Consider the following 27,107-nt stretch of genomic DNA (forward strand, 5'->3'; position numbering starts at 1 on the left):
GAGCAGTTCTCTGCTGACCATGATCCCCTCTAGGGTCTTCTGAGGTTGGATCTGCCTCTGAGACCCTCTCAGCGCCCTGGTCTCTCCTCCTGCAAAGTCAAATGTTAATATGCCCCGTGCCTTTGTGCTTCTGGTTAATAGAAGTCCTTGTCTTTCAGCAGTGGCCTTGCTCGCTGTCATCAAAAAGGGACATGTGGGGACGTTTCGCATTCTTGTAAGTGACAGGCTGGAAGCGCGTCCCTCCCCTCACTCGCCTTGGGTTCACTTTTTAGTGACAACTGTTCTAAACATGAGCTTCAGGACTTGCCTTCCACAACTGTCCTCCCTTGCGTGGCCCTGGACACAACAAATACGCCAAACAAATGATGATGATGATAAAGAGCACTCACCACATGCAAACATTGTTCTAAGAACCTCATGTACAGTAACTCATTATGAACATATAATTCCCACCCCAGCTCTGTGAGGCAGGAACATCATTATGCCCATTTTACAGATGGGGCCATGAGACATCAGGAGACCCACGTTCATACAGCCAAGAAGCTTTGGGGCCGAGATTTAAGCCCAAGCATTTCTTGGATCCAAAACATGGCCACAGCCACTAAAATATATTATGCTGCCTTATTTTTTTTAACCATCAAGGATTTTGAAGTGGATCAATTGCATGTTCTCTCAATCCTTCTTGTCCTGCCTCATCAAACCTGAATGCACTTACCCTCTCACACCCTGGGTCTTTCTTTGTTTGGAGTACATGTGTCCAATTGGTAAAAAATCTAGTCATCCTCATGACTTAGTTCAAATGTTTCTTCCTCCAGGCAGTTCAGTCTTTCAATCATGTCTGACTCTTTGTGACCCCATGGACTGCAGCACACCAGACTTCCCTATCCATCATTAACTCCTGGAGTTTACTCAAACTCATGTCCATTGAGTCAGTGATGCCATCCAACCATCTCATCCTCTGTCATCCAGGGGGCCTTCCATGAACACTTCCTTCTCTGGGTTCCCCAAGCCTCCTGAGCTTTGGTCTCATAGCTCATCACAGTCCCTTGTCTGTCTGTCTGCATCTGAGGATGCATGTCTTCTCATGGCTAAACTCTGGAGCCAGACTCCCCAAGACTGAATCTTGGCTCTGCCATTTGCTACCTGCACGACCTTGAGAGGTTGATCTAAACCTCTTTGCCTGTTTTTCTCTTTTAACCTGTAAAATGGGGATGATAATGTGAGGGTTAAAAGGTTACACTACAGTAAAGAACTTGGAACAGTGTTTGGTACACAGTAAGGGTTTTATATCTATCCACCTCTAAACCCTAAACACTGTTAGAGCTGATTTCTGAATTCTCCAGGCCTGGTATAGTATCTGGCACATAGTAGGTACTCAGTAAACATCTGCAGACTAAATGGACACACATGCAAACAGCTCTTGGGAGAAGATGCAGGGACTCATAGGCACACCTAATGAAGTGCAGTCGCTCAGTCGTGTCCGACTCTTTGCACGCCTAAGAGACCCAGAAAAACTCCTTCCCTGTGACAAGAGAGAGACACGTAGGGGTGAAAAAGACATCTTCCCAGGTATATCCTGGACAAGCAGAGTGGGATAGGGAAGAGGGGCAAGCAGCCCTGTGGAGGGAAACCATTAATACCGCACATTCTTCTATCAGCAAGGGATGGGGATGGTTTCTGAAGACTGCATGGTGTCGGGGAGAGCATGCAGCTGGGAGTGAGAAGGCCTGACCTATGGTTGGTGGGCGAGGTGGCTGTAGACCTGCAAGTCTGAGTCCTCCTGCCAGGTAGGGGGCCAGGAATCGGCAGCTGTTAGGAACTGATTATTCCTACCTGCATGCTAAGTGGCTTCAGTCGTGTCCGACTCTTTGTGACCCTGTGGGCTGTAGCCCACCAGGCTCCTCTGTCCATGGGATTCTCCAGGAAAGAATATTGGAGTGGGTTGCTATGCCCTCCTCCAGGGGATCTTCCCAACCCAGGGATCAAACCCGTGTCTCTTGCATCTCCTGCATTGACAGATGGGTTCTTTACCACTAGCGCCACCTGGGAAGGCCCCAGATTTTTTGTAACTCCCTCACATTCATATGCTGATGACCTAACCCTTGGTGTGTTTGGAGATGGGGCCTTTGGGAGGTGACTAGGTCCGGAGGCAGGGCCCTGGTCTGACAGGGTTAGTTCAGAAAGGCCACACAAGGATATAACGAGAAGGAGGCCATCTACAAGCCAGAAGGTGAGTGTGCACCAGAATCTGACTGTGCTGCCTCCCTGATCTCAGAACTCCAGCTTCCAGAGCTGTCAAAAAACCCATTTCTGCTGCTTCAGCCACCCAGCTAATGGCGTTTCTTTATGGCAGCCAGGGCGGGCTTAAGCAGCACCTTAGCCTTTGTGGTCTTTCTGTAACCTGCTTTATTCTCTCTGCAGTACACGCTGAGCCATGCCTGCGCTCCTATTTGAGTATCCGTACATTTGTGGTATCTTCTGTGTGCTCTTCTACTGACCTGCAAGACCACACAGCCTCGATACAGACCTTTTGGCAGGTCATTTGGGGAGTGTCCACTGCGTTTGCTTATATAAAACCTGTGGCCATGAACTTCTATGTGTGTGTCTTCTCTGCGCACACAGGAGTGTTTCTTTGGAGGGTCCCCCCACGAGTGGCTGACTGGGAATCGCTTACGCACATGCTTTATTAGCAGCTGCCAAAGAGCTCTGCAAAGTTGGCTGCATCAGCTTACACGCCCAAGTTGGGAGGATTTGAGGATGTCTTTGAATGTGAATTTATTATCTCCTCCCTTCCCCATAACTGTCTTGCAGTCTCCTGGAAGGAAGTGAAGTACTCTGGGACCTTGGGAGGATGTAGCTGTACATTAAGAATGATGCTGCTTGCCAGAACCCAGAGAAGAATACAGCTTAGGAAGGACAGTCATGACTAATGAGAAAGGCTTTGTTTCGAGGTCTGCCACTAACTCCCAGTTACTTTGGGCAGGTCTTTACCTTTCGATGCCCAGGAAAGTCAGGAAGTTTTAATCAAGTACCAGAGCTGTAGGAGGTGGAAAGTGTCACTTACAGGATTCGCTGAATCCTCCTGTTGCACCAGCAACTGCAGAGTACCGAGGGACACACCTATGACGCCACCTCTATCCTTCCTCTGGAATTCACAGATCAGTTAAATGAATTCTAGAGTTTGTTGCTCAAAGAAATCATCAGAGATATAGGCTCTTTTATCATCAATCTTTTCATTGTCATGCTTGTCACTCAATGGTTGCAAAGTGGCTGACACAGCTCCAGGCATCACATCATACTTAAGGCAACAAAAAGGGAGCGGAAGCAATTCCAAATGGTCATGTCTCTTTCATTAGGAACGCAAAAACGTCTTAAGATATTCCCCAGCAGTCTTCCCTTAAAATCCTATTGGCCAGCACCATTTCTCACCACCACTTTTAGCTGTAAGGGAGACTGTTAAAGGGTAGAGCTTTGAAAGGGGGGTGGGAATAATAATTGGTGTAGCCTAACTACCTGCAAGTCATCTACTTAGGATTCTCGATGCTTTCTGTAGTTTTGCCAGGGAAAGAGATGGTCTTGAAACAAGTTGAAGGTTCTGGTCATTCCCTGTCATATGCTTCCTCCAGGTCCTGACCTGAATAATTATCCTTGTTCAAAGACATTCAGAATTGTTTCAAATCTCAGCAAGATAGTGTAGAGTAGAAGTTAATAAGCTGATCCTAAAATTCCCAAGGAAATACAAAGTCCTAATAATAGACAAACAATTCTGAAAATGAACAAAGTTGAAGGACTCACCCTTCCTAATTTCAAAACTCACTAGAAGTCTACAGTAATTAAGACTATGTGGTATTACCACATACAAATCAATAGAGCAGAACTGAGAGTACAGAAATAAGCTCATCCATTTATGGTTAATTGATTGTTGCAAAGAATGCCAAGACAATTAAATGGGATAAAAACATCTTCTAAAAAGAAATGGTGATGAGACAACTTCTTATCTTATACAAAAGAATGAATTTGGACCCCTACCTCACACCAGACATAAAAATTACCTAAAAATGGATCATCAGTTCAGTTCAGTTGCTCAGTCATGTACAACTCTTTGCAACCCCATGGACTGCAGCACTCTAGGCCTCCGTGTCCATCACCAACTCCCAGAGCTTACTCAAACTCATGTGGATCGAGTTGGTGATGCCAACTATCTCATCCTCTGTCGCCCCCTTCTCCTCCTGCCTTCAATCTTTTTCAGCATCAGGGTCTTTTCTAATGAATCAGTTCTTCACATCAGGGGGCCAAAGTATTGGAGTTTCAGCTTCAGCATCAGTCCTTTCAATGAATATTCAGGACTGATTTCCTTGAGGATTGACTGGTTTGACTGGTCAAAATTCAAACCAGTAGAACTAGTCAAAATCGACCATAGACAAAATAAATCATCAGTCAAAATGCAAGAGCTAAAACTATAAAGCGTTTAGAAGAAAACACAGGTGTAAATCTTTGTGATCCTGGTTTCTTAAGATAACACCAAAAGGACAATGAGAAAATTAAAGCAATGGATTCATTAAAATTAATGAATTTAATTCATTAAATTAGACTTCATTAAACTAGACTTCATTAAAATTAAAAACTTGTGTGCAAAAGGCAGTGTCAAGAAGGTTAAAAAGACAACCCATAGAAAGGAAGAAAACAGACATCATATATCTGATAAGGGACTCATATCCAGGACCTTAAAGAACTCTGACAACTCAATAATAAGGGGGTTTAAAACGGGCAAGGGATTTAAATCATTCTTCGAGAAGATATGAAAATGCAAACAAACATGTGAAAAGACACTTAACATCATCAGCCATTAGGGAAATGAGATCCACTTCGCACCCACTATAATGGTGAAACGGACTGAATGTTTGTGCTCCCCCTAAAATTCCTATGTTGAAGTGCTATCCCCTGCGATGGCATTTGGAGGTGAGGTCTTTGGGAGGAAATTAGGATGGAGTCCTCAAGAATGTGATTTAGTGTCCCTTCTTACCATCTCTCTCTTCCACACGAGGACAGAGCAAGGCGATGACCATCTGCACACCAGGAAGAGAGCCCTCACCAGAACTGAATCTGCTAGACTTTGATCCTGGACTTTGCAGCCATCACAATTATGAGAAATAAGTAATTCTTAAGCCATCCATCCAGTATCTGGTATTTTTATGATAGAAGTCAAACCTGATCAAGACAGGTGGAGTATAATCGCAAATACTGTTGAGGTAGAGAAACTGGAAGCCTCCTACATTGCTAGGGCCAATGCAAAATACCACATCCACTTTGGGCAACAGTTTGGTAATTCTTCAGCTAGCTAAACATACAGTTACCATATGACCCTGGCAATCTACTCTTGAGTACATATTCAAAAGTGTTCAAACAAATATTTGTACATGGATGTTTATAAGCAGTATTTTTCATACTAGCCAAAAGTGGGAAAACCTCAGTTAGAGAATGGTTAAACAAATGTGGCATATTCAAAGGAGCGATACGCAGCTATAGATAGGAATGAAGTAATTGTCCAATATAGATGGACCTTGGAAAAATTATGCCAACTGAGAAAAGGCAGGCACAAAAGGCCACTTATTTTGTGATCCCATTTATACACAATGCCCAGAATAGGCAAATCTATAGTGCCAGAAAGCAGATTAGTGATTGTCAGGGGATGGGGGACAGGGAGGATAAATCAGGACTGACTGCTAATAGGTACCAGGTTTCTTTGACACTGGTGGCAATTTTCTAGAATTAAATAATGGTGGTAGTTGCACAATTCTGTGAATATGCTAAGAACCAATGAATGGAACATTTTAAAGAGATGAATTTCATGGTACAAGGATTATATCCCCTTCATCATCAGCATCATAATGATAGAAGGATAACCTAGGGCAGATGTTCCCAGAATCCCGAATTTTGTGAAATTTCAATATTTCAAAATAATTTGGGGACATGGTTTTCCAATTAAAAAATTTTTTTGTTGTTAAATAAGATGTTAAAAAGAAACCCCTATTGTATGCTACCATCATAATTTTTTAAAAAGGTATTCTGATTTCCCACATCAATAAGTGGGAAGGGGTGACTCTAGAAAAAGATGGCGGAGGAATAGGACGGGAAGACCACTTTCTCCCTCACAAATTCCTTAAAAGAACATTTCAACGCCGAGCAAACTTCACAAAACAACTTCTGTAGGCTGGCAGAGGACATCAGGCAACCAGAAAAGCAGACCATTGTCTTCAAAAACAGGTAGGAAAAAATATAAAAGACGAAAAAGGAGACAAAGGAGGTGGGGAGGGAGCTCTGTCCCGGGAAGGGAAGCCCGTCCCGGGAAGGGAATTTTAAGAAGAGAGGTTTCCAAACACCAGGAAACACTCTCCCTGCTGAGTCTGTGGCGAGCCTTGGAAACACAGAGGGCAACATAACAGGAAAGAAAAATAGATAAATAATTAAAACCAACAGATTACAAGCCCAACAGTAACTCCCCCAGCGGAAAAGCAGCACAGACGCCTGCATCCGCCATTGGGAAGTGGGGGCAGGGCAGGGACGCGCGGGAGGCGTGGGCTGCAGAGCTTTGTAAGAATCGGGCAGGAACGCCCCACGTGCAACCAGAACGATCTAACTTGAGCTAGCAAACCAGACTGTGGGATAGCTACCACGCGAAAAGCTCGAACATAAGACACCGACAGGACCGAGCACAGAACAAAGGACGGAACGGAAAAAGCGGGCTGCAGACCATCCCCCGCCGGGGACAGGCAGCCAGAGCCGTAAGGTCTGGAAAGGGGCAATTGCAGACCCGGAGAGACTTTACTTACCTAACTGCAAGCAGGCTCCTTTGCTAAGACTTCTGGGGGTGCTGGACAGTCACCATCTGCCTCACGGGGTGCACCAGAGGTCCACCCAGAAAGCTGAGCAGCAGCGGCAGAAAAAGTGACAAGCCGCGGCGATCGCGCTCGCCAAACTCCTGAGCTACTCGGACCTGGGAAAGGCACAAAGCGCAGTCCCAGCCGAATTTTGTGCCTCTGAGGGCTGCCTGAGCGCCGAACCTGAGCGGCTTGGACCGGGGAAGTGCACGCAGCCTAGGGCCGGCCCCAGACGGTTCCCGGCTGAGCATCCTAGAGCCGGAGCGGTTTGTGCGCCACGAGAAAAGACAGGTCAAGCGGGGCTGAGACACTGTGTGCACACGACAGTGCTATTTGTTTGCAGCATCCCCCCTCCCCACAGCGCGACTGAACTAGTGAGCCTAAAAAACCAGCAAACAGAAGAAGTTAAACAGAGGGAACCACCTTGGAAGTGATCCCACACGGCCCATAATACCAGAAAGGGCCAGAAATATTTTTAATATTTTTAAAATCATTCCTTTTTTTTTTTTTGCTTTTTTTTTCTAACTTTTTTTTAATTGTTAAGTCTTCTATTTCTCCTCTAATTTTTATTTCTATAACCTATTATTACTATTTTTTTTAAAGACTTTTTTTTTTCTTTAAGGCAAACACCATATATAATCTTTGGATGGTTGTTGATGGTTTGTTTTTTTTTTTTTGATTGTTTGTTTGTTTTTTAATAATTCATTTTTTTCTTTTTTCTTTTTTTTGCTTTCTTCCTTTTTCCTTCTGCTTCTCTTTAATATTGTATCTTTGAAAATCCAACCTCTACTCTAGATTTTTAATCTTTGCTCTTAGGGTTTTTGTTGTCAATTTTGTACATTTAAAAACCCAAACTTCACTACCCCAGTTTACCTGAGAGCGAGATTACTGGCTTGACCACTCTCTCCTCCTCTGGACTCTCCTTTTTCTCCACCAGGTGGCCTCTGTCTCTTTTCTCCCCCATCTCTTCTCTATCCAACTCTGTGAATCTCTGTGTGTTCCAGATGGTGGAGAACACCTATGGAACGGGTTACTGGCAGGATTTGTCTCTCTCTTACTCATTCCTCTCTCTTATCCTCCTGGTCACCTCTGTCTACTTCCTCCCTCTCCTGTTCCCCGTAAAACTCTGTAAATACCTCTGAGCGGTCCAGACTATAGAGGGCACATAAGGAAATGACTACTGGCTAGCTTGCTCTCTTCTCTTTTGATCTCACCGCATCTCATTCCAGTTACCTCTAACTACCCCCTCCATCTTCTCTTCTCCTTATAACTCAGTGAACCTCTCTGAGTGTCCCTCAATGTGGAGAAACTTTTCATCTTTAACCTGGATGTTTTATCATCGGTGCTGTATAGATGGAGAAGTCTAGAGGCTACTGTAAAAATAAAACTGAAAACCAGAAGCAGGAGGCTTAAATCCAAAGCCTGAAAACATTAGAGAACTCTTGAATTCAGGGAACATTAAGCAATAGGAGCCCATCTAATGCCTTCATACCTACACTGAAACCAAGCTCCACCCAAGGGCCAACAAGTTCCAAAACAAGACATACCACGCAAATTCTCCAGCAACACAGGAATACTCCCCTGAGCTTCAATATACAGGCAGCTCAAAATTATCCCAAAACCTTTGATGTCTCATAACCCATTATGAGTCACTCCACTGCACTCCAGAGAGAAGAAACCCAGCTCCACCCACCAAAACTCCAACACAAGCCTCCCTAACCAGGAAACCTTGACAAGCCACTGATAGAACCCCACCCAAAGTGAGGAAGCTCCATAATAAAGAGAACTCCACAAATTACCAGAATATAAAAAGGCCACCCCAAACGCAGCAATATAACCAAGATGAAGAGACAGAGGAATACTCAGCAGGTAAAGGAACAGGAGAGTTGCCCACCAAACCAAACAAAAGAGGAAGAAGTAGGGAATCTACCGGAGAAGGAATTCCGAATATTGATAGTGAAAATGATCCAAAATCTTGAAATCAAAATGGAATCACAGATAAATAGCCTAGAGACAAGGATTGAGAAGATGCAAGAAACGTTTAACAAGGACCTAGAAGAAATAAAAAAGAGTCAAAATATAATGAATAACGCAATAAATGAGATCAGAAACACTCTGGAGGCAACAAATAGTAGAATAACGGAGGCAGAAGATAGGATTAGTGAAATAGAAGATAGAATGGTAGAAATAAATGAATCAGAGAGGAAACAATAAAAACGAATTAAAAGAAATGAGGACATTCTCAGAGACCTCCAGGACAATATGAAACGCTCCAACATTCGAATTATAGGAGTCCCAGAAGAAGAAGACAGAAAGAAAAATCATGAGAAAATCCTTGAGGAGATAATAGTTGAAAACTTCCCTAAAATGGGGAAGGAAATAATCACCCAAGTCCAAGAAACACAGAGAGTTCCAAATAGGATAAACCCAAGGCGAAACACCCCAATACACGTATTAATCAAATTAACAAAGATCAAACACAAAGAACAAATATTAAAAGCAGCAAGGGAAAAACAACAAATAACACACAAGGGGATTCCCATAAGGATAACAGCTGATCTTTCAATAGAAACTCTTCAGGCCAGGAGGGAATGGCAAGACATACTTAAAGTGATGAAAGACAATAACCTACAGCCCAGATTACTGTACCCAGCAAGGATCTCATTCAAATACAAAGGAGAAATCAAAAGCTTTACAGACAAGCAAAAGCTGAGAGAATTCAGCACCACCAAACCAGCTCTCCAACAAATACTAAAGGATATTCTCTAGACAGGAAACACGAAAAGGGTGTATAAACCCGAACCCAAAACAATAAAGTAAATGGTAATGGGATCATACTTATCAATAATTACCTTAAATGTAAATGGGTTGAACGCCCCAACCAAAAGACAAAGAGTGGCCGAATGGATACAAAAACAAGACCCCTCTATATGCTGCTTACAAGAGACCCACCTCAAAACAAGGGACACATACAGACTGAAAGTGAAGGGCTGGAAAAAGATATACCACGCAAATAGAGACCAAAAGAAAGCAGGAGTGGCAATACTCATATCCGATAAAATAGACTTTAAAACAAAGGCTCTGAAAAGAGACAAAGAAGGCCACTACATAATGATCAAAGGAACAATCCAAGAAGAAGGTATAACAATTATAAATATATATGCACCCAATATAGGAGCACCACAATATGTAAGACAAATGCTAACAAGTATGAAAGGGGAAATCAACAATAACACAATAATAGTGGGAGACTTTAATACCCCACTCACACCTATGGACAGATCAACTAAACAGAAAATTAACAAAGAAACGCAAACTTTAAATGATACATTAGATCATTTAGACCTAATTGATATCTATAGGACATTTCACCCCAAAACAATGAATTTCACCTTTTTTTCAAGTGCTCATGGAACCTTCTCCAGGATAGATCACATCCTGGGCCATAAATCTAAACTTGATAAATTCAAAAAAATCGAAATCATTCCAAGCATCTTTTCTGACCATAATGCATTAACATTAGATCTCAATTACAGGAGAAAAACTATTAAAACTTCCAACATATGGAGGTTGAACAACACACTTCTGAATAACCAACAAATCACAGAAGAAATCAAAAAAGAAATCAAAATATGCATAGAAACTAATGAAAATGAAAACACAACAACCCAAAACCTGTGGGACACTATAAAAGCAGTGCTAAGAGGAAAGTTCATAGCAATACAGGCATACCTCAAGAAACAAGAAAAAAGTCAAATAAAAACCTAACTCTGCAACTAAAGCAACTAGAAAAGGAAGAATTGGAGAACCCCAGAGTTAGTAGAAGGAAAGAAATCTTAAAAATTAGGGCAGAAATAAATGCAAAAGAAACAAAAGAGACTATAGCAAAAATCAACAAAGCCAAAAGCTGGTTCTTTGAAAGGATAAATAAAATTGACAAACCATTAGCCAGACTCATCAAGAAGCAAAGAGAGAAAAATCAAATCAATAAAATTAGAAATGAAAATGGAGAGATCACAACAGACAACACAGAAATACAAAGGATCAAAAGAGACTACTATCAGCAGTTGTATGCCAATAAAATGGACAACGTGGAAGAAATGGACAAATTCTTAGAAAAGTACAATTTTCCAAAACTGAACCAGGAAGAAATAGAAAATCTTAACAGACCCATCACAAGCACGGAAATTGATACTGTAATCAGAAATCTTCCAGCAAACAAAAGCCCAGGTCCAGATGGCTTCACAGCTGAATTCTACCAAAAATTTCGAGAAGAGCTAACACCTATCCTCCTCAAACTCTTCCAGAAAATTGCAGAGGAAGGTAAACTTCCAAACTCATTCTATGAGGCCACCATCACCCTAATACCAAAACCTGACAAAGATGTCACAAAAAAAGAAAACTGCAGGCCAATATCACTGATGAACATAGATGCAAAAATCCTCAACAAAATTCTAGCAGTCAGAATCTGACAACACATTAAAAAGATCATACACCATGACCAAGTGGGCTTTATCCCAGGGATGCAAGGATTCTTCAATATCCGCAAATCACTCAATGTAATTCACCACATTAACAAATTGAAAAATAAAAACCATATGATTATCTCAATAGATGCAGAGAAGGCCTTTGACAAAATTCAACATCCATTTATGATAAAAACTCTCCAGAAAGCAGGAATAGAAGGAACATACCTCAACATAATAAAAGCTATATATGACAAACCCACAGCAAACATTATCCTCAATGGTGAAAAACTGAAAGCATTTCCCCTAAAGTCAGGAACAAGACAAGGGTGTCCACTTTCACCGATACTATTCAACATAGTTCTGGAAGTTTTGGCCACAGCAATCAGAGCAGAAAAAGAAATAAAAGGAATCCAAATTGGAAAGGAAGAAGTAAAACTCTCACTGTTTGCAGATGACATGATCCTCTACATGGAAAACCCTAAAGACTCCACCAGAAAATTACTAGAGCTCATCAATGAATATAGTAAAGTTGCAGGATATAAAATCAACACACAGAAATCCCTTGCATTCCTATACACGAATAATGAGAAAGTAGAAAAAGAAATTAAGGAAACAATTCCATTCACCATTGCAACGAAAAGAATAAAATACTTAGGAATATATCTACCTAAAGAAACTAAAGACTAATATATAGAAAACTATAAAACACTGATGAAAGAAATCAAAGAGGACACTAATAGATGGAGAAATATACCATGTTCATGGATCAGAAGAATCAATATAGTGAAAATGAGTATACTACCCAAAGCAATTTACAAATTCAATGCAATCCCTATCAAGCTACCAGCCACATTTTTCACAGAACTTGAACAAATAATTTCAAGATTTGTATGGAAATACAAAAAACCTATAATAGCCAAAGCAATCTTGAGAAAGAAGAATGGAACTGGAGGAATCAACCTACCTGACTTCAGGCTCTACTACAAAGCCACAGTCATCAAGACAGTATGGTACTGGCACAAAGACAGACATATAGATCAATGGAACAAAATAGAAAGTCCAGAGATAAATCCGCACACATATGGACACCTTATCTTTGACGAAGGAGGCAAGAATATACAATGGAGTAAAGACAATCGCTTTAACAAGTGGTGCTGGGAAAACTGGTCAACCACTTGTAAAAGAATGAAACTAGACCACTTTCTAACACCACACACAAAAATAAACTCAAAATGGATTAAAGATCTAAATGTAAGATCAGAAACTATAAAACTCCTAGAGGAGAACATAGGCAAAACACTCTCTGACATAAATCACAGCAGGATCCTCTATGATCCACCTCCCAGAATTCTGGAAATAAAAGCAAAAATAAACAAATGGGATCTAATTAAAATTAAAAGCTTCTGTACAACAAAAGAAAATACAAGCAAGGTGAAAAGACAGCCTTCTGAATGGGAGAAAATAATAGCAAATGAAGCAACTGACAAACAACTAATCTCAAAAATATACAAGCAACTTATGCTGCTCAATTCCAGAAAAATAAACGACCCAATCAAAAAATGGGCCAAAGAACTAAATAGACATTTCTCCAAAGAAGACATACGGATGGCTAACAAACACATGAAAAGATGCTCAACATCACTCATTAGTAGAGAAATGCAAATCAAAACCACAATGAGGTACCACTTCACACCAGTCAGAATGGCTGCGATCCAAAAATCTGCAAGCAATAAATGCTGGAGAGGGTGTGGAGAAAAGGGAACCCTCCTACACTGTTGGTGGGAATGCAAACTAGTACAGCCACTATGGAGAACAGTGTGGAGATTCCTTTAAAAATTGCAAATAGAACTACCTTATGACCCAGCAATCCCACCGCTGGGCATACACACCGAGGAAACCAGAATAGAAAGAGACACATGTACCCCAATGTTCATCGCAGCACTGTTTATAATAGCCAGGACATGGAAACAACCTAGATGTCCATCAGCAGATGAATGGATAAAAAAGCTGTGGTACATATACACAATGGAGTATTACTCAGCCGTTAAAAAGAATTCATTTGAATCAGTTCTGATGAGGTGGATGAAACTGGAGCCAATTATACAGAGTGAAGTAAGCCAGAAAGAAAAACACCAATACAGTATACTAACACATATATATGGAATTTAGGAAGATGGCAATGACGACCCTGTATGCAAGACAGGAAAAAAGACACAGATGTGTATAACGGACTTTTGGACTCAGAGGGAGAGGGAGAGGGTGGGATGATTTGGGAGAATGGGAATTCTAACATGTATACTATCATGTAAGAATTGAATTGCCAGTCTATGTCTGATGCAGGATACAGCATGCTTGGGGCTGGTGCATGGGGATGACCCAGAGGGATGTTGTGGGGAGGGAGGTGGGAGGGGGGTTCATGTTTGGGAACGCATGTAAGAATTAAAGATTTTAAAATTTAAAAAATAAAAAACTAAACCTGAAAAAAAAAATAAGTGGGAAGGACATATTCTTGGAACAAAGCTCAGTTCTTAAAATTGACTATTTACTTTTTTGAACAATATACTATATTCATTCATTCATTACTTAAAAATGCTAACATCTGGCACTGTGCTTGTCTTTGGGCAGGGCTGGTCACCAGCTGTAACCCACTGGTACATCATTGGCTCTGATGGGCAGGACCTGGATGTAACACCAGCTGGGATGTCTTTTGAAAATCATTCCTCTTGTTAGACCTACAGAAGTGAACAACACACAGTCCTTTCCTCAAGGAAAATCCGGGCTTTTAGGGAGACAGATATTAAATAGGCACACATACTCGGAATCTGTGATTAAATATTTTGACAAGCGCTCTGAAAGACAAGTAGTGGACTCACAGAGGATGCACTTCTAATATTAACAGGGCAGGGCTCTCAGAGGCTTCCTTTTTCTTGTTCCACCTTGGACTGGTGAAAACTTCACAGATCTGCACAGATCCAGAACTGGGAAACACCAGGGTAGGTGAAAGGGCTCCATGAGAAATGTGACAAGTGACAAGTGTCAGAGGAGACTGTAGGGATACGATGGAAGCTGTTCGCACCAAAGCGCAGAGGTGTGTCTTTGTCCCGAGCAGCCTGCCTGGGCAATCGTTCAAAGCGAGAAGCCAATCTGGTGGGAACAGTTGGACAAGAAGGTGCGAGCTTCGAGTTTGTCACATATCTGTCACCCTCCCAGGGAAGCCAAGAAACCTTGCCTAGCAGCCATGACTTCTCTCCAATCAGAGCGTCTTCTGGACAGGCAACTCGTGCCTCCAGCTGATGACGGGAAGAAGAAGAAAAAGGACATGGACAGATTTCCTCCAGGGTGTCAGGCACCCTCCCAGCATTGTATATTTGCTCTCAGCCTCTCTTTTAACCACAGTTACCTAAGCTCCTCTCCAATGGCTGGGAGTGTTTGTGTGTGAGCGGGGGAAGTTTGACTTCTCCAGAAAGTAGGTTTGGCTTCTCTGAACTGGAATCTTGGCCTAGAACTGCTTCCTGAGCCAAGAGGAGAGCTAAGAGCTGGAAGAGTGAACCAGGGCCACGTCTGCAAGGTAAGCTGAGGTCTCGATCTTGGCTAAGCAGACCGACATCACTTTCTTTCAGTTGGGAGTGTCAGAGACCAAATCAAGAGATGAAGCTGGTGGCCCTTGTCTTCATTTTACAAAAGTTTAAGTAAATCAACCCTTTATCCGGTTATCCTTGTAGACCTGATAGAATTCAGCAAAATAATTGATCGACACTGTAAAAAGCATCAAAAGCAAATAACTTGTTTGTCCAAATCAAAAAGAGAATTCTTTAGGTCAGGGGTTCAGTGACCATGGCTCTTGGATGAAATCCAACCCACACTCTGTTTTGTGAATAGCGTTGTCGGCATCCAGCCATGCCCATTTATATCTGTATTGTCTGTGGCAGAGTTGAATGGTTGTGACATAGACCATACGGCTTACAGAGCCAAAATATTTCTTATCTGGCTTTTCATGGTATAAAGTTTCCCAAGTCCTGTTTTAGGTCTTCAGTGCACAGAATTTTATATACCCAGACATGTTGCATTCATTCATTCATGCAATACAGGCTAATTGAAAACTTACTGTTGATATCGAGCAGGATCCCGTGGGCTTCCAGGACACAAAGCCTTCCTGTGTCTATTTCTTCATCACAGGAAATATGCTTCATTCAGCCTTAGGAGTCTGCCTTCAGCAGAACTGACTCAGCCTATGTAGGGCTTCTGACCCCAGGGATGGAGCCCTGGCTGGCACCTGGCTGCTGAACAGACTCCAGGTCTCCTTGAACTCCCCTCTCCTAAAGTTTCGGGTGTTTGGACCATAAGGAAGGCTGAGCACCGAAGAATCGATCCTTTCAAACTGTGGTGCTGGAGAAGACTCTTCAGAGTCCCTTGGACAGCAAGGAGATCCAACCAGTCAATCCTAAAGGAAACCAACCCTGAATATTCACTGGAAGGACTGATGCTGAAGCTGAAGCTCTAATACTTTGGTTCATTGGAGACTCATTGGAAAAGACCCTGATGCTAGCAAAGATTAAAGGCAAAAGGGAAAGGGGTGGCAGGGAGTGAGATGGCTAGATAGCCTTATCAACTCAATGGACATGAGTTTGAGCAAACTCAGGGAGAGAGTGAAGGACAGAGGAGCCTGGCATGCTGTAGTCCATGGGGTTGCAGAGAGCTGGACATGACATAGTGACTGAATAACAGCAAAAACCATCCTTTCCCATCCTGGTGTTTCTTTTACCTTCTGGATCAGCTCAACAAGTTTTCCTTATTTCTCCCCACCCCCGTTTTCCAGACTTCCCTGAAGATAAGCATCACCCACGGTTCCTGTAATAGGTATCAGACTGCTGAATGTTTAGCTGGACCTCAGGCGATTTTTATCCTCAAGGAGCTTGGGGAACCCTGGGCCCCAGGACTTAGGAATGTGGGTGCCTTAAAACAGACGTGGCACATTTGCATGCTGTGTTCACAACAATAGATGTGGTGCAAAAAACACCATGTCGATCAGACAATCAGTCAGACATGGAAGCTCAAGCTTATAGGTGATCGGAGAGTCCCAGACATCTGGACCCAGGACCTGAGGAGTGCGTGCACTTTCTCAGGTTTTCCTTCCATCTTTCTCTTCCTCCTCCTCCTCTGGCTCCTCTTCATTCTCCTTTTCTTTCTTCCTCTTCCCCGCCAACTCCTATCCTTGTCCCTTTAATCTCCTTTGCCTCCTTCCCTTCTTTCTCAAGGTCAACAATGGAAGTGAAAAAAAAAAAAAGAAAGAAAGAAAGAAAGAAAAAAAAAACAATGGAAGTGAGTGTACTACTTACATCCCACTCTAGAATCTTTCACACATTTTGGAGGGTTGCATTTGAGGAATATTAAGCAAAATCATTTAAAAAGCAGAAACCCCTTTTGCAAAAAAAATTAAATAAAATCTGCCCAGCTAATATTAATAATTTAAAGTTGTACTTCAATACATAGGTTTGACTCTGAAGGAAGCTCACCTGGCAAGGGTTCCACCTGATGTTCAAAGGTCTCCCTCTTATAGCCGGGAGTGGGGAGGGGGGGTCCCATGTCGCTGGAAACCCCATTCTGTCTGGATGTTACAATGGCAGCCGTGCTGCCTGGAGAAGGTATTAGCCATGTAGGATGTTTGCTAAAGGTTATTTGTGTCACAGCAGCAGTTATTATAAAACAATCACAGTTTCTGTGGGGTTCAGGGAAAAAAATAATTTGAGAGAGAAGGCTTTCAGGGAGTTCATTAATCATGTGTACGTTTTTAAGGGCCAACAGTCAAAGGAACAAAATGACAAACTTTTCTTACCACCAAATGCCCTTTCTTTCAATTAAGGCACTCCTGTTGGTCTCACTGAGACTCAGGAGCACTTGTAGAAAAACCCCACGTCGCGCGGGAGAAGGCTTGACTGGTGCTGCCTCAGGGCTTTGCTTTCAGAGGGGCTTCGCAGAGGAGAAGAAGGGGCGCTGGGATCAGGCAGAGGGGTGCAGCCACCGTCTGGGACCTCGGGCATCTCTCTCAGCCTCCGTGGCCTCCACTCCTAGGGATAAGAAACCTTCCTCAGAGGGTTCTTGTAAGAAGTAAGAGGGGTTCATTTATGTGAAGGGTTAGGCCACCAACTGCTACTCACTATATGGTCAACACAGAGGAGAGAGCTTTTGGACACATCATAATAGCCCTCATTTGACAGATGTGTTGTGCCTGCCTGCTGAGTGCCTGGGACTTTATATGCATCATTTCTTATCTTCGTAACAACCCTACAGGAAGGAGGGTGGAAGCTAGGTATTTTGGAAAGTTATGATTCATATTAGAGGCTGTGATATGTCACTGATCAACACAACGGACAGTCTGGGTAATAAGCACCCACTGATCTGTCTTGCGGAATCTTGAGGTTGAGAGGGATCTTAAACCTCTCTGGTTATGTTTGTGCTCAGTCTCACCCAACTCTTTGCGACCCCATGGACTGTAGCCCCCCAGGCTCCTCTGTCCATGGAATTTTTCAGGCATGAATACTGGAGCCGGTTGCCATTTTGTCCTCCAGGGGATCTTCTCAACCAGGGATCAAACCCGCATCTCCTGCATTGGCAGGCGGGTTTTTCACCACCTGCCACTTGACTCTAACCACCATAAAATGTGTTAAACATCTCTGCAACTCCAGGACAAGGGAGACACCACATCAATTTGAATGCACATCATGATGGAGAAATTGCTCAAGCAGACAGTTTCCCTGCTGAACATTTTCGACCATTAGAAAGTTCTAAATAATGAACCAAGTTCTCATCTTCACCTTCCATCCTTAATCATTGGGTTTATGCAGAAAAAAAGTCTAAGTCATGCTTGGGCTGAGTTTATGTAGCTAGCTGCTAGGTAATAGATCTATTTAACAGAAGGACAGGCTTGTGCCTTTCCTCTCAGTTTTTATATTTTGAATGCATAGCAAGCAAAGTGCTTTTAAAGCCTGGGGTCATTTTAATAGCTAATAGTTATCCTTTGGGTAAGAAGTAGGGGTAGTGTTGCACTTAACAGAGTGGGCTCTGGATTGGAGATCCAACCAGTCCATTCTGAAGGAGATCAACCCTGGGATTTCTTTGGAAGGAATGATGCTAAAGCTGAAACTCCAGTACTTTGGACACCTCATGCGAAGAGTCGACTCATTGGAAAAGACCCTGATGCTGGGAGAGATTGAGGGCAGGAGGAGAAGGGGACGACAGAGGATGAGATGGCTGGATGGCATCACAGACTCGATGGACATGAGTCTGGGTGAACTCCGGGAGATGGTGATGGACAGGGAGGCCTGGCGTGCTGCGATTCATGGGGTCGCAAAGAGTCGGACACGACTGAGCGACTGAACTGAACTGAACTGAACTGAAGTTCAAATCCCAGCTCAGCTGCTTACTGGCTGTGTGACCATGGGGCAAGTCACTCCACCTCTCTTAGATCAGCTTCTTCACCCACAAAAGGGACATGATGGAATTACTACTCACCTGAAAGCGCTGTTATAAGAACTGAATGAACTCATATACGAACAATTCTTAGAATGTGTCTGCAATATGGGCTTTCCTGGTTGCTCAGACAGTAAAGAACCTGCCTGCAATGCAGGAGACCCGGGTTCCACCCCTGGGTTGGGAAGATCCCCTGGAAAAAGGAATGACTACCCACTCTAGTCTACTTGCCTGGAGAATCCTATGGACAGAGGAACCCGGCAGCCTACAGTCCGTGGGGTCTGTAATACAGTATGTATGACATACTATAGTAATCTCTCTCTGTGACTGAAAATCAGGTATTATAGGAAAGAGGAAGTAAGAAAGAAGGATGTGAGGTTGAAGCCGTGTCCATTGACAATAAGACTCAGGGGGATGTGGCCCTGTAACTTCCTGTTCTGGATGTGAGGCAGGAGATAGGTGGACTAACCGCCCCCCCCCCCGACCCCTGCAATTGCCCCCGCAATCGCCCCATCCCATCCCCAACAGGGTAAGCAGATGGAATCCATTCCCTGTGGATGGAAACTCCAAAATGTGAATAGCAGGACAATCGGGAGAGGAGGCTGGGCCTTGCCTAGATGAGAGATTAAAAACCAAATATTCCTCATTCTCGAGGTCAGGGAGACCTTCCTAACTATACACCTGCAGGAAGGCTTCTCAGAGGTCAAAATGGAGGGGCCTCACATCATAGTGATGCAAACCTCCCATAGGCCTCTTCACTAGAATCCAGCTTGGCTAAGAGATACGTACACACGGGAGGACCCTGAGATAAACCAAACATGGTCTCAGAACCAGGCAAAGCCAGATTATTGGCCAACAGAAACAGGAAACAAATGCCCCATAAAAGGGATTCAAGCTACCACAAGGGCGCCACTGTCCCTCTGAGCCCGCCCGTGTGTTTATGTACACGTACTGTACTCTTTCTCCTAATAAATACTTTCCTTGTTTCACTACTTTCCTTTTTAAAAAATGTTTACTTATTTTCGATTTTCGGTGGCACTGGATCTTGCTGCTGCACACGGGCTTTCTCTGGTTGTGGTGTGCAGGCTTCTCATTGCGGCGCTTCTCTCGTTGCAGAGCACAGGCTCTGGGGTGCAAGAGCACAGGCTCAGGAGTTTTGGAGCATGGGCTTAGTTGCTCCGAGGCATGTGGGATCTTCCTGGACAAGGGATCGAACCCATGTCCCCGGGACTGGCAGGTGAGCCGCCAGGAAGTCCCTTGTTTCTCTGCCTTCTGTCTCTATGTGGAAATTCATTTCTACGCTTTTGAAGGCCAGGGCCATGTTCCTGGCTACTGTCCCTGGTGGCCTGGGGGCCAGGATTCAGCACTCTCACTTTTGTGGCCTGACCTCAGTCTCTTGCCAGGAACCGAAATCCTGCCTCAAGCTGCTGCAGGCTGAGGCCACTCGAGATCAGGTGAGTGCATGAATGAATGAATACCAGATATCCACAGAGGCCAGAAGAAGACCAAGTTCCTCCCTCTTCAGGGCTGTCCTTTTCCTGCCATGCTGCCCCTTGCCAGCATGCCCCATTCCGTATACACACAGATGCACCTGTGACCAGCACTCAGCGTTTGTTAAGTCACTGATCTTCTGCTTGTCTGTTTCCCATGGCTTCAGTGGGCAGTGACCCTCCCACCTCTATACCCAGCACCTAGCATGAGTCTTGACAAGTAATAGGTGCTCAGTACGTTGTTGAATGAGTGAATGAACGCACCATCTACAATCCATCAAGCTGACTTTGAAGTTTTTTTTTACCTGCTCCCTAATCAAACGAAAACCACAGCTTTAAGACAATGTCTTAAGAGTGTGCATGGCTTTCCCCTCAGAGTGCTAAGGACAGAGCTCTACTCAGATGAATAATGTCCCCATCAAACTTTACCTGCTGAATGGAAATGAGTCCAGATGCTAATTTGGGGCGACCTCTGTGCTTCCACCTGTAGAAAAATGAGCGTGTCCTGCTCAGAAATCAGTCCGTGGCTCAGTTGGAATCATGCAGAACTTCACAGCATGCTTTTCTGCCTGATGACTTTCTGTTAAAATTGTGTTTTCATCTTATTATTCCAGCTTATTCTCCTTTCACCTCAGTCTTCTAATTTATTTTTATTTTTGTCTCATGGGGTTGTAAGGACTTCCTCAAATTCTTTTCAGGATGAGGTCAGCTTTAAACAAACACACAACAACAAAAAATGCGTGTCCTTCTGAATTTAGTGACAAGCACTCACCTGTGTCATCTTTTCACTGCTTCCACTATCCGCCCCCCACCCCGCCCCAGTCCCCATGGAAACAATAGCTAACCTACTCTTGCCTTTCCAGGTAAGTTCTTTTTGCCAGTGGTCTGATCTGATTGCCATCATCTCTTCACACCAGCCATGAATTGGGTTATGACAACACCAGAAAATATCAACAGGAGGCCTGTGTTTAGGACTTCTAAAGCTTCTAGAAACACCTTGAAAGAACTGTTCAGCTGTGAATGCAAACTAAAGGACTCAGAGTCTTCTCTTCAGCCTGAATTTCAAAATATTCAGAATTTTCTATAGAATTGCAAAATGCAATCATTTTTCCTTTAAATGCCCTTGAAAACAAAGCAACCGATATTATTTCTAAACATCGAATATTTAAGATTTATTTTTATTGTTTCTGCTGCAACTACAATCTTCAAGCCTCTATCATGGAAGAAAGAAGTCTCAGGTCCCACGTCAAATCATGTCACTGTCAAATATAAAATGAATCAAGAACAAACCCCTTCCTTGTCAGGAGAGCTTCTTCACACTAGAATCTCTTTTCCCCTTTATTACGACCCTTAGTTCTTTTAACCTCCTTATTACTCCCACCACCCAGGGTATTGGACTTCTGGTGTGGATTGTCATTTACTGAGCTGGCTGAGGATGGGGTGGGCTCTCCGAACTCCCAGGTATATCAGTGGGTGGTGCCCACTCCTTGGTCTGGATCTGGATCGATGAGTTAAAAGACCATCAGATCGGGACTTTACTGGTGGTCCTGTGGGTAAGACTCTGAGTTCTCAGCAAGGGGGACTCGAGTTCCATACCTGGCTGGGGATAGATCTTGAATGCAGCAACTAAAGATCCTACATGGAGCAATGAAGATCCCACACAGCCAAATAAATTTATATATAAAAAAGACTGTCAGAACTTCACAGGCCCCAAACAACCCTCTCCAATATTGTCCTTTATGATGGTGAAAGTTCTTCTGTCTCCTTTTATTCTAATAAACTTTGTGTCTGCCAAACAACAGGAAACGTGGAGAGACAGGGAGAACAAAAAATAATTAATATTTCATCTCCTTATCTCCTGAATTTTGTATATATTATTATGAGATTTTTAATTAAAAGCTCATCTCAGATTCAGTTTCTCTATTAAACGGGGTAAAGGGAGACGGGTAGGGTGCACAACATGACTTAAGTTCAGAAAGGTATGGGTTTCATTGACTGTTCCCTGTCCCTCTGAAAGACAGTAACGCACACATCAGATAACCGGGAAGGATCTCCAGTTTTCTGTATTTCCATTTCTGAGGAGAGATTAGTCTGGTGATGCACTGAGTTGGACTATTAACATGTATACTATCATGTGAATTGAATCGCCAGTCTATGTCTGACGCAGGATGCAGCATGCTTGGGGCGGGTGCATGGGGATGACCCAGAAAGATGTTATGGGGAGGGAGGTGGGAGGGGGGTTCATGTTTGGGAATGCATGTAAGAATTAAAGATTTTAAAATGTAAAAAATAAAAAACTAAAAAAAAAAAAAAAATTAAATCCTTTGAAAGCAAAGAAGAAAATCCAAATCATTGCTGCTCTTGTGGCCCCACTCAAGTGATAGTAGGATGTCCCCCTGCCCCTCTGCCCTTCTCTGTGTGTGAGGGTCTCTGCGGGGTCTTCCCACCAGGGCTCTCTCCCATTCCACGCTAGCGTGGAACCTCTCACTTGGATGAGTTTTCACTGGAGATGCTGAACTAGTCACCGCAGCTCTGGAACCAACAACCTTTCTTAGACTAGTGCATTTCAGTGAGAAAGAAGAGCCCTCTTGTCTTCTGTGCCTCGATCTCAACACAGGCGGTTCTGTGATGTTGAACGGAACCTACCTGCAGACTTGAGTGGTAAGGAAATGATAATTCAGAGGTACTTATGCTGGGTAAAATCACCTTCAGCTCTGAAGGAAGAGCCTCTCCCTGGAGCTGGTCCTATGTTGATGCCTTGTGACTGCTCCAGGCTCCTCTCACTAAGCAGAAGTCAGTTTTGCCTTCTGCACCAGCAGGGTGAGGCGTTGAGTACATCTCTGATCCTCCACAGGACAAATTGTCCTCTCTCTCTCCTGATCTGGGTCTGTCAGCAGACGCTTTTCATCTGTTTTCAGATTTGCTCTTTTCAGAGAACACTCCCTCCCTCCTGGAATCCCCACCTCCTTCTCCTAAGAGTTGGCCTTGCGCTGTGTCTTCCAGCAGGACAACCCCGTGCAGATACGGAGGTCCAGATGCAAGGTACCTGCTGGCCATCTTCATTCTGGAGACGATCAGCCTCTGTGACTATGGGCAGAGCATTAGCAATCTAATGTGGGCTCATTGTAGGTTCTCTTTTAGCTGGAGATGGTAGTCAGGCTGATGTGTCATTTCTGCATCTTTAGGGGCTCATTTCCTGATGTTCTGTGAGAAAATGGCCACCCAGACACCCCTCTACACATCTAAGAGTAAATGAAATTTTTCCATCCTATAGACAATTTCCATCCTATAGAAAATTTTCCATATATAGACAAGAAATCTTTCTCTAGGAAACAAAAATGGCAGATACTCAGCTCTGCCCATGATAGGAGCAGGTTTTCACGGAGTTAGCTGCTAGGTGACAAACATAGGCAGTGTATTAAAAAGTAGAGACATCACACTCAAAGCAAAGGCTTTTCCAGTACTCATATATGAATGTGAGAGTTGGACCATAAAGAAGGCTGAGCACCAAAGAATTAATGCTTTTGAATTGCGATCCTGGAGAAAACTCTTGAGAGTCCCGTGGACAGCAAGGAGATTAAACCAGTCAGTCCTAAAGGAAATCAACTCTGAATATTCACTGGAAGGACTGATGCTGAAGCTGAAGCTCCAATATTTTGGCCACCTGATGCGAAGAGCTGGCTCATTGGAAAAGACCTTGATGCTGGGAAAGATTGAGGGTGAGAGGAGAAGGGGGTGACAGAGGATGATATGCTTAGATAGCATAACTGACTCAATAGACGTGAGTTTGAGCAAACTTTGCAGATAGTGAGGGACAGAGCAGTCTGGCATGCTGCACTTCATGGGGTCACAAAGAGTCAGACAACTGAACAACAACAAAGCTGCCAGGATCCAGAGTATCTTAAAACCCTCCATTTGAGAAGCAGATCTGTGCGTGCATAGTCATAGGAGACAAGGAAGTAAGCAGTGAGTTTAAAGGACAACACTCCTGTTTTCCCACCTGAAAGGTGGTATTCCTACAGCAAAAGCACGGTTAGCCCCAAAGGTAGACTCAATTGTCTACCTAATAGAACACAGAGACTTTCTCATAGCTTCAAAATAAGAGATTTCAAAGACCTAAGGGTAATGATTTAGTTGAAATTCAATATATAGATGTCTCTCGTCTCTACCTCCCTACCCTTACACCATCATCTCTGCAAAATGAAGCCTCCACCCAGGGACTGGCCTCAGAGTGAGAGCTCAACTCTGAGAAGTAGGAAGAGGCAGGTGGAAGCTGGGTTGCCCCTCTGTTAGTCTGCTCAGGCTGTTCCAACAGAATGCCATAGACGGGGCAGCTTAAGCAACCAACTTTTGTTTGTCACAGTTCTGGAGACTGGAGCTCTGAGATCAGGGTACCAGCATGGGGGCTCCATCCCCTTGACTTCATGTAAACCCCGTTACCTCCCAGAGACCCCACCTCCAAATACCATTGCCCTCGAGATAAGGGATTCAACATACGGACTTGGGGGGATGTAAACATTCAGTCCACAGGGTCTCCAACTAGATATTGCTAGGAATTAATTTCTCCCTCCTTCTCTCTCTCCTCCTCCTCCCGCCATCCGCTTCTCTCTCTCTCTCTCTGTATATAACTGTATGTGCAAATGAGAGCAAACGGAATGCAAATTTCATCAAGCATCCAGATGTCTTCAGAAATCTGTCATCACATACTTGATTGAAAGCCATTTTCACCCAACACCTGGTTTTTGTTGCTGTGTCAACTCAGGGTAAGACGAGCCAAGTTTTCAGAATGGGAAGGGAATGCTTTGATTCTAAGCCTTTGAGACAAGTCAGGACTACTTGCTTCATGGAGTGTATCAGGCCCCTTTGTGTCCTGCTTCGCATCCTCTCCACCTCATCTCCAGTCCCAGCCCGCATGGGCAAATGCTGCTGTGCGGGATTAAATGCCCCCATGCTGGTGCTTCTCCTCTTGAGTTCAGGTCATGCATCTTTCGTGGCCACTCTGATACCCTGATGTTGGCTTGATTCTACTCAGCAAGGACCCTTTCCCCATACGACCGGGCAGTGCAGGAGAGTCAGCACCCACAGGCGGACTTTCCAGATGCTCAGTGGTGAAGAACCAGCCTGCCAGTGCAGGAGAGGCAGGAGAGGCCGGTTCGATGCCTGGGTCGGGGAGATCCTCTAGAGAAGGAAATGGCCGCCCACTCCAGTATTCTTGCCTGGGTAATCCCAGGGACAGAGGAGCCTGGCGGGTTATATAGTCCTTGGGGTCACTAAGAATCAGACACAGCTTAGCAGCTGAGCATGCGCAGCACACACACAGGGGCATCTCTCAACAGGGGTCATCTACTTCTCCTGGTTGGTTTTTGGGTGAAAAGCCCTGAGAAACATTCTGGGCACTCTTCAGAAGTGCCCCAGAAGGATGGAACCATGAGTGCTCATAGCATTGTGTGACCAAATGCTGAGGAAACTGAGGCTTTTAAAAACTTAAGTAAATATCTAACAGCTATTAATAAAAATACCAGGACTTTAACTCAGGGTCCTCCTTCTAGGACAGTCTCTTCCTTCTGTACTTTTAACAAAAAACAGACAGAACTGATATTAATACTAATGACAGCTCTTTCCTTATTGAACAGATGCCTGGATCTAAGCTTACGGCTTTCTGTGTGTTATTAATTTAATTTTTCACATGAACCCTATGAGAAGGATTCCATTAAAGCCAGTTTAAGGATTAAGTATAAAGATGGGAAGAAGTTGGCAAAACTGAAATGTGGAGAATCTGGGATTCAAAGCCAGGTCTGTTTGTCTGCAGAATCCTACATTATCTACTTTTTCATCCAGGAAGTCATTGTTTTGCCTTTTTTTTTTTAAATTTTAAATTTACTGGCGATAGTTTGATCATTACTAAAAATCATACTATGACACTGTTGATCTTCCTCCTACTATAAAAATTATTTTATTGTATATTTCTTATTTCATACTTATAGATAGTAATATTGTGTTTTCTACCTGCCAGGTACTTTGCTTAGTGTTTTTCCTGAATTATTCTTTTCAATTCCCGTGGCAGTTCTGAAAGAGAAATGCTGTTATTAGTCAAATAAGTAGATAAGAAATCTAGACTTCAGGGTGTTTAAGCCACTTGCTCAAGGTTGTCTCTGAATCCAAACCATATCTATCCACTGTGTTATACTATACCTTTCTGAATCTTCAAGGAGAAAGAAAGCCTTTAAAAGAAAGCATATTGAAAGGACTCCCCGCCCCCCTCCCCCCGCCCCCCGCTGTCTGCCACAGAAGTGAAATCTCCAGCCCCAGGAACACAGTAACCCCACTGAGTACCCACAGTACACAGCTATGATTAATCTCATTTTCATATGATGAACTGTGCTTTCTGTGTCTTGATGGTGTCATTCTTGATTCCATCAGCAGCTCTGCTTTCATCTCCCTCTTTGTATTTTCCCTGAGTCTCATTGTTTGGGTCCAAATCAGACCTGAGCAGGGAAAGTGATAGAGGGTACCTCGTACGTTCTGTTGTATAGAGACAGTTGTGGCTGGAGGTCACAGCTATTCCAAGAGAAGCATATTTCCTGGATGGAGCATTTGCAGGGGGTGGGGGTTGTTGTTCAAAGAGAATTTCAAAATTGCAAAAATAAGACATCTGGCCATTTCACCTTGTTGACAAGTTTTCAGGCAGGATGGATGGCTCCAGCTCTGGCCCCAACATACACATGTGCCAATACTGTAAATTCCTTTCTAGTCCATACATCTTGATTAAATCCTCGACACTACCGATACACTTGGTGAACAAA

The sequence above is a fragment of the Ovis canadensis genome, chromosome 9, assembly GCF_042477335.2.
Source record: "Ovis canadensis isolate MfBH-ARS-UI-01 breed Bighorn chromosome 9, ARS-UI_OviCan_v2, whole genome shotgun sequence".
Taxonomy (NCBI): domain Eukaryota; kingdom Metazoa; phylum Chordata; class Mammalia; order Artiodactyla; family Bovidae; genus Ovis; species Ovis canadensis.